This window comes from Calliphora vicina, chromosome 3 (assembly GCF_958450345.1).
Source record: "Calliphora vicina chromosome 3, idCalVici1.1, whole genome shotgun sequence".
In the NCBI taxonomy this organism is placed as follows: Eukaryota; Metazoa; Arthropoda; class Insecta; order Diptera; family Calliphoridae; genus Calliphora; species Calliphora vicina.
In genome coordinates, this window is record NC_088782.1 from 52,082,551 (window position 1) to 52,092,729 (window position 10,179).

The following is a 10,179-nucleotide window of genomic DNA, read 5'->3' on the forward strand; positions in this document are numbered from 1 at the left end:
ACGAAATTTTTTTGTTGAAATTAGTCTTTTATCATAACTAAACGAAACTATTAAATTAATCAAAATCTAAAACAATCCAAAAAGGAATATTCTTTATCATGCTTTTGATTTCTCCAACATATACAATCAGCGAGAGAGTTTTTTTTCCAAGAAAAGTTTTATTAAATCTAAAGAAAAAAAAAATCGTTTAAATTATATTCTTTTTATAAAATATTATTTCAGAAGATCTCACTAAAACCCTAAAAAAACTCACACGTCGCTCATTTGCTGCAACAACGTCATAATTCAAAAAAAGTCGTTTCGAGAAAAACGTCTTTGAATATTTTATGACATTTTACTATTTCTTAAACAAATTTTCAACAAATCATGCGATTTCAGAAATATAAATAGTAGATGTTAATATCTTTCTAATCTGTATTTAACCCAAATTTTTACTTATCAAATATACGAGAAAACATGAATTTTAATTTTGATGTTTACAACAAAAAAACAATTTCACACAAAATTAAAGATTAATGAACTTTGTATTACTCAGTTCATAAAACACGAATTTCAAGTTTGGACGTTGTTGCAGCAAATATGCGACATGTTTACAAAAATGATCTCAAATACCTTATTTGCTGTTTTTTCATGTTTTTGTACACAAAATTCGTTGTTGTATTTCAAATTTAAAATGATAATAGAAATTATTCGGTTAATCGAATAATTTTAAATTAACCGATTATTAACCGAATAAATCTAAACCTCGATTAATTATTTGTTCGATTAACCGATTAAACCAGAAATCAGCCAAAAAATTTTCCTTGAACAAAATATATCTTACATTTTCTAAAGGTTTTCTTTAATTATAAACAACTGTATGGTTAACAACACAAAAAAAATCAGAAAAATTTCCTAATAAAGGGTAAATAAGAAACTTCAAATATATTTTTAGGCGTATCTGTATAGTTAGTTGTCCTATATTTTTTAATTTTTAATAAGTTTGTGCTTGAAAATTGTGCTTATATGGGGCTTTTATGGGTATATCATTATATGCTTTTGATTTTTATATTGTAAGGATTTTATTCTAAGGTCGTTAAGCTATAATTCGGTATGTTTTCACACCATTGACTAGAAAATTAAAAATGTACCTTTTGAAGAACAAAAACGTGCCATTTGTTCTCCTTTTTGGTACCATAATACCATTAAGCCACCTAATCTTTACTCAGAAGCATATCATTACTATTATGCATATAAGTTAATATATTAATAAAAAAGTACCATTAGAAGAAAAAGTACCAATTTTCCTTTTCCCTCTAAAAAATCCATTAAGTCTGAAATTTCAAAGTACTCCATTTGGCAAATATTTTTGTGACAAAGATACATATGTCTCAAAGGACTCAAATCTATGTTCATGTGCTCAAGAAAAAATATGTTTTACAAAAAGTACCAAACTGTTTACATCTTCACTCTAGAGCGTTGGTGGCCAAACACTACCCCGGGGTAGTTATGTTATTCTAATACACACGCAATACGAATGCCCTCAGTAAAAACACAAAGTAAACTCAAAACAAAAACAATTTCATACAATTTTATCAGTGCAAAGCACACGCATTCCATTTGTGTACTATTTTATTTTTTCACTACTACATATGCATTTTAAGCACTCTCTCGTTGGCCACCACTGCTCTAGAGTACCAAATAAAATTATGTTAGTTAATGTTTGTATTACTATGGGAAAAAATGTTTAAAAATTTATCAAAATTGCCTTAACAATTTCTATTAATATGTATTTAACCGATTTTTTTACCCCTAAAGGTTCGAATTTCCAAAAAAGTACTAAATTTATAGTTGGTATATTTTGATAAGCAAGTAACACGATATAAAACTCATTTATATTTGTATTAGCTTAGAAGATATATAGGGTGCACAAAAAAGTACCAAAACTTAGCCGTTTCTCCCCTAAATGGTTCGAATTTCAAAAATGTACCAAACACCTGTCTGCTAATTTTTAATGTATTTATACCCTACACCACTATTTGATCCCCACAAATTTGGTACATATAATTTTTTCGGCCCAATGTCCAAGCCTATTGAAACTGGTTGAAATCGGTCCATTATTTCACCTAGCCCCCATACAAATGTCCTCCCGAAATTGGACTTTATCGGTCATAACTGTTTAATTTATATAGGTATCTACACAAATTTAGCTCCAAATAAGTTTTATATATTACTTCCGTACAAGTCATGTCAAATTCTTTTATGATGATCGGTCCATAATTAGTCATAGCTCCCATATAAGGTCCACTTCTAAAAATCACTCACGAATATAAATTATTGATATTTTAAAATAAAAATGTTTGGTTGGACTTGGCCGACCATACTTTCTTACTTGTTTTTTATGTTTTTGGGAGCTGTATTAGTTTAGAATATATACGGTTACGAAATTTAACCCATAAACCTTCGAATATCCTAAACTCCCTTCTTAGTGAATCTACATAGGGAAAGGGAAACCTCTAATCCAAATTATATGTCCTTTTGGGGGTTTGGGCAGGACGATGAAAACATGAATACCAAATATTGTCGAAGAGTGATGGTTAAAAAAATAATTTATTTACTAGACATTATTCGTTTCGTCTCTGTAATTATCCAGCAAAAACTTACATTGCAGAGTAAAGAGTTAAAATGTTTATATATTTACTCCTATATTTCAACTCCTTATTTTTAAATTATTTCGGACACATCGGCAAATAGAGACTTAAATTTCTAATCTAATATAAATTGCCTTTAAAAGTATTCTTCATTTATAGCGTAAGAGATTAAAAAATTATATTGAATGAAGAACATTTAAAATCAAATTGAATTAACAAAAAATGTAATAATTTAAAGGTTAGTAATAAGTTTAATAATGATTTAATTATGAATTTGGTGAAAAGATAATAGGTATATTTCAGCTTAAATGTCAGTCATTACCAAACTACTTCTAAGTAATGCAGGCGCTATAAAGTAGTCCTTGAAAAGTAAGTTGTCCAGTAATTGCAAGTCATTAAGTTTTTGTCCTGATTTTTAAAAACAAATTGACAAACTTTTGAACAATTATGTATGTATGGAAAACTTTACAATTAAAACAAAATCAATATTCTTGTCAGAAATTTCTCTAAAAATTTATTTTTCTAACAAGAGAAATGCCTGCAAATTTAGGTACACATATTGCATCATTGAATACATACATTTAAAATTCTGAACTTTTCTAAATGCGTAACAAACAATTTAAGTTTTATAGCAATAATAACAAAAACAACAACAACAATATCAACAACATTGAAATACACAACATAAACTATCAGTTTCCAATGCAATTTCAACGAAATATGAGTTATTGTGGCTGCTCTTGAAAGGCTCACAAATCACATATTTAGCAATTTTACAATTTCTTTCTTAATTACACTCGTACTTGTAACTGAAGGGGCATTTTATTAACAAATGTTCAAAAGAAAACTATACAACTTTTAAAATCGGTTTTGAAATTTTAAGCTGAAGTTTCATTCGCAAAAAAACAGATTTTTTAATTTGTTTTTTTCGAGCATTGCTGGCCAAAATGTCAAAAAGTAAGACCCTTTGTATGTAATTTCTATTAAAGTAACTTAAATCCTAGTTTTTTGTTTTATTTGAAAATAAAATATCCCACAATATTTCATATCACTTAAATAATAAAACTATCTTAAGTTACTAATATGTACTTATAGTTGCACGCATAACAAGGTTATTGGATGTGAATGTTAATGATAATAATTAAGTTAAGGTTACATTACAGTTGAGGTTACTACAACTAAGTAATCATAAGTTGCAACTATACTTGTTGTTTTAAGTACATTACAAGGGCATTGAAAAGCTGAATAACATAATAAGTTATTGAATCTCTCATTATATGGATACTAATGTCAAGGTAAGTATTACCAATTATATTGCTGACTAAGTTTAAAGTCAGCTAAATCAATTAATAACTAGGGACTGTAGTTTTAAAATTTTATTTTTGTTTAAGCAAAAGTTTATGTCCTTATTCCCAATAAGCATTAAACAGCTAAAAAGTCAGGCACTTGAGGATTTTGTTGGAATTTGGATTAAATACAAATATAATTACGTTTTAAACTAGAAAGATAGTTTATGTTACCTTTTCACTGGATATTGCTATTGCTTGATACTGGCCTCAAGGCTGGAATTATATTTATTTTCATCTGAATAAGGCACAAATGCTTATTTGGCTGATTATGTTTAAAACATGTCCTATTGAAACTACATGTTAGTGACCATATTATCCAATTTAGCCCAAACGAAGTTGGTAATTATCGACCTAAAGCACTCACCGTTAACGATGATGGCCCGACCAATTTCGTTCTCAAAGAAATATGGGCAATTCCACGCGAATCGTTACCACGACTGAAACACAAAAACACTTGAAACTTTTTTTCAAGATGATTTGAATAGAAGAAAATAATAAAATGTTACTATGTGAAAGTATTTAGATCATATTACAACATTTTAAAGAAAAAAATAATAGATTAAACTGATTATATTTAATTTTTTAATGTTAATTAAAAACACAAATTTTAGACTAAAATTGCGACGAAAACTTGGCTCCCAATTAACTTGTAGTATGAAATGAATTTGAACCTGATTGTTTTTTTGCTATTGTCAAATTGTTTATTGAAACCGAATGTATATTTTCTATTCACTTTTTTAGTTTTTGTATACATATATTTACAGAATATATGTATATTGTTTTATTATAAGAGAAAAATCTGTCACGTACGGTATGTCACGTACGACATTAAATTTTATTTATTATAAAATTATTCAAAGATTGTTCTTATTTAAATATGATGGATTGTAAAGGAAAAATATTTCGTTTAGTGTAAGAAAAAGAAAACATAACGCCTCTCACGATTCGAATATTTTCGCATATTTCTGCATGTACCTCAAAATGAGTTCCATTTTATGTCGCGTACCCTTATTTCGCTCAATATTTTGGACAATAATATAGGCGTACAAATGTCACGTACGATGATATGGAATTGCCCATATGTGTTTCGGTTTCCTCCAAAATTCGACAATTCTGTTTGTTCATCCTGAATGGGCCCCATCGCTAAAAATTATTTTTTGATGAAAAAATAACAATATCTCATCAAAAAATTCGAAACTTATTTTATTATTGATTACACCGTCCAACACTCAATACAAAATGAAACTAGAGATTAAATGGAGCCAAACTGCGTTCACAGTTTTTTATTTCGTGATCCTGTTTCCTTTTGAAAGGACTTCAAAATTACAGAGGAGTACATTTTTAAAAAAAAATTCAGAAGTATTCTGATCATCCTACTATGACAAATTTTGTGTCAAATGATCAATAAGAGTTGTAAAATATTTCGCACTATTTTTATTTCATCCTCTCAGAATCAGAAGATGTCAATAATGTCTTTTCAAATATTTATCCTTTTTAATAATTTTTTTTTCCAAAAAATAGTGAGTTAAAGATCAAGATATTGAATACCGCATGCCAAAACTAAATTCTTCTAACTTCATCACTTAAGTGTTAAATAATATTTTAAATTTGCATTATTTGATTTTTTATATTTTATTTTAAAATTTCATTCGAAAAAAATATAACAACAACCTTTGTGAAAAGCTACGAAGAATACTTTTTAATAAACAAGTAAAATGGTATAGTTGGTCAATTCCGACCTTATGATTCCCTACACCGAGTATATGATTATAAAGAGTTATTTTTGATATGAAACTTATTTGTGTTGAATCTTATTTGAATACCAACATTTTTCGGTAGTGGGCCTTATATGTGAACTTTGACTAATTTTGGACCGATCGTCAAAAAATTTGATGGGATGCTTTGCGAATATATGAAACATATCTGTGTTGAATTTTGTTAGGATACTGACATATTTAAGAGATTTATGCATATTAATGAAATTTTCGAGAATGTTGCTTATATTGGAACTATGGAACATTGTCACAAAATTTTGTCGTGAGAGTTCGGCTTATATAAAACTTAATTGTGCTGAATTTGGTTTGGTTATCTAAATACCTAAGATATTTATGAGGGGGCTAGGAGAAATATTGGACCGATTCTAACTAAATTCAATAGGATATGTCCTTAAGGCAATATAAAGGTTTGAGCCAAATTTTGTCGAATTTTCTTTAAACTTGCGACCTGTAGTTTGAATACGAGATTTACATGGACGGACAGACGGACGGACATCGCTTAGTCGACTCATAAAGTCATCCTGAGCAATTTGGTATGCTTTAAGGTGGGTGTAGGCCAATGTTAGGCCAAGGTGGGTGTTAGACCAATATGTTGTAAACATCAGTCCTAGCCTATTATACCCTCCCCACTATGGTGTAGGTTATAAACATGCACTCTTCTTAATAAAACTTTTGTGTATACTAATAATTTTTTTTTATATTTTAATTCGAACTTTATATATATAAAGGATGAAATATTGACATATAGTCTTTAACGCACTGGGTCTTTAACGCACTATTTTTTTAAAAGGAATTTATTGGCAATCTTAAAGGATATTAAAGGATAAAAATTTAAAAAACATTTTTGACATCTTTTGATCCTGACAGGATAAAATAAAGATAATACAAAACATTTTACAAATCTTCTTATTCTTTTTACATAAAATTTGTCATTGTTGTATCAGCAGGAGTATTTTTAAATATTTTTTCAAAAATTTACTTCTTTCTTCCGGTTCGTGTCTATCGATTTTTTCTCTTTTTGTCGTACTATGTTACGATTCACTACATTGTATTATATTCGTAATTGCAAACACATTTTTGTTATTTTTTGTGTTTTCAATTACGAAATTATCTATTCAATAATTTTTGTATTTCAAGTTCAACCAATAACAAAAATTTTGTATTCAATTGTCAAAATTATCAAATTCAAAACTCAATAGAAAATATCAGAAAATTTTGTTTTTTTAGCACATGAATACTTGATTCAATTATAACATAATTGAAACCAGTTCAATATGTGACAAATATTTGAATTAATACTGTTTAAGAAATAGTTTTTTCTGTGCACATAGCACAAAGTGTAATTTGAAAAAATTGTTTATAAAAAATATATTTCTAGTTTCATTGAAATTCAATTTCAAAATTTTGTTTCAATATCACAAGTAGTTTTCATTTTATATAGTTTTTTGCTTCTCCTATAAACTTTTGAAAAGTTGTATTACGTTATTTTGAATTTTAGGTGAGATTCACAGTCACAGCTGAATATAAACTCTTATTGTATTTATAATTGGTCATGTAATTTATTTTGAAATCGGCCCTAATATTTATGAGTCACATGTTTCTTTGAATCTATGTGCACCGCGACGTATGATTATTATTTTTGAAATAAAAAAATATTGCTTAAGATCAATGATGTACTGTATAGGAAGTGAACAATAAAGTGTGGACAGAAAGGGTTGGAAAACTTTATTTCGTTTTAAACGTAATTCATAATATCCATACTAAAACAATGTGATACAAAAGTGAGAGAAAATAATATGCGAGGATTCTTATGTAGCAATTCTGTTTTTAGTTTTTATCGATCACTTCAGTTTAGTGAAAGTTACAACTTTAAAACATCATAAATATGTTCTTTTATTTAAAAGATAACAGTTTTACCTTTTAACCATTATGTCAACAGCTTTACGCACGTCTACAGCAATATACCTGGGTATGTTCATAAGTTTTGTATTTTGAATGTATTATTTTTTTATTTTCTTAAAAATGGACAAAAGGTTCAAACATTTTATGATAACTAGTTGTACCCTTACATTCAGTCATTGTTTTTTGAAAAAAGTGGAGATACAAATTTTTCAAATTAAAATTAATTTTTTATTTATTAATAGTTTTTAATGAAATATTATAGTTATATAGACTTTTCTATTAGATATAAAAAATAAAAACAAATTTTTAAATTTATAATCAGGAATCCCGTAATTCCCAAAAAAAAGTTTTGAAAAATCCCAAAAATGGGTTTTTTTAGTTTTTTTGCTATAATATACACACCAGCAGCGGGTTTATCGGAACCCTTTACAAAATAATTAAAAACGTATTTGGCCATTTAAAATAGGTTACTTTATTTTGATATCGACTATGCGATTTGAGAATTTTTGCCCTAAAGTTGAATTTTAAAATTTTTGCCCTAAATTTTAATTTAAAATATTAAGTGTAAAGTTAGCTTTTCAAAAAGTATAAATTCCTAATACATCTTCCTTGATGTCCTTGAAAAATCGCCTTTTTAAATTTTTTAAAATTCAAATACATATAACTTTGGAGTCAATCACGATTTTTAAATAACTCTTTTTTTGTTTGACACATAGATTTGCTGTTAGTTCAATAAAAGAAAAATGGAGAAAATCTGGATATATTTGATCCCGCTGTGTGGAGTAGGGTGTGTAAAAACGTTGCAAAAATACTATATTTTCAATTTTATCATTATATTTGCATGCGTTTTACTATGGATACTAGGGTATTCATTCGACTAATGATCGTTCGATTAATCGAATAATTTTTTACGAATAATTATTCGAACAATTTAAAAATGGCAATTTTCGAATAACGAATAATTCGAACAATTTTATGTAGAATAATCGAATAAAACGAATAAATGTATATATTTAAATTTGTTAAATTGCTTAAAATGTTTCATAATTTCAAATTTAAATAAGTAATAATGACTCACAAAAATTGTATTGTTTCTGAAATTCAACAAATAACTAAAGACAAAGGGACTTTCAATCACTGTAGATGAGTGTTTCGATAGCTCCTTCTATAAATATATAAATATTACTGCAAGAAGTTACAATTCTAAAAACAAATCTTTCAAAATTTTTAACTTAGGACTTGAACCAATGAAAATAAAAGGTACGGAATAAAATATTTGCTATTTAGCTGGCTAAATATTAGAACAATCGCAATTAATAATCAAAATATTAACTTAGATTAAAGTGGAGTAAATGTGATTTTGAAACGGTCGTCGAAAGTGATATTGAGGATGACATTTATAATGATTACATTGAAATAGATGAAGGCCATGATCTTAAAATATATGTATATAAGTGATGTTCTTAAAAGTGTTGCAAAATATTTAATAAATCGAATGATAAACACAAATATTGCAAACTAACGTTTTGTTGCAAGGAAAACATGGAGTTCGTCTTATATATGATTTTGAAAATCGTTGAACATCTTTGTCTAACATGGTAACAAACATTTTGCGTATTTGTAAATGCGTCAATCATACAGTGCCTGACTTCAAATTAGCCATGTTCACTGACAATGATATCAACCTTTGGACAGATTCGCTTTATTGTGTAATTCCCCAAGACCACTTTATTAAGTAAAGATTCGGCAACCTTGATAGAATAATTAATAGTGAATAATTAATTTACTAAAGAATTAGTTACTCAATTTAAAACCCGAATTAATGAACGACATAAAAAAGTTCTTAATACGTTAATATTGTATTTGATGGTGTACTTTCTACAATGTTCTTTAACTGATTATTCGAACTCGAATACAGCGTTGCCAACTTACAATCAAATCAACTGAAAGCTTTTATTTAACAATGCCCAGATATGCTACAGTTTTACAGCACTGTTACTTGAAAGCATTATGCTACTTTTAAAGGGTTTGCTAGTCAATTATTTTGTAGATTGTTCGGGAGTTAATCTGATCAGAATATTTCTGTTGAAAATTTAATGATGGACTTTGTATTTTTTAACATTATCAATACTTGAATTTTTAACTTTAACGTTATTTTTTTTCTTTAACAATAAAATATTTAAAAATATTCGAATAATTCGATTAATTTTAAACGTGTGATCGAATTATTCGAACATGTTAAAATCTCTTATTCGAATTATTCGTTTTATTCTAACAAGAGAAAAATCGAATAATTCGAATACCCTAATGGATACCCAGGTATGTATGCTGTTGACGTAAGGGTGCAACTTTGTAAATGGACTTTATCTTCCAAACGGGTGATCCTATCATAATCAAACTTGGAACAATTACGGAAAACTATTTTGGCTAGGATATCAAGAAATTTCAGGTCGATTCGAATATCCAATTTAGAGATACAGCATGAAAATGCAAAACATATCCAGGTATGTTGCCGTTGACATA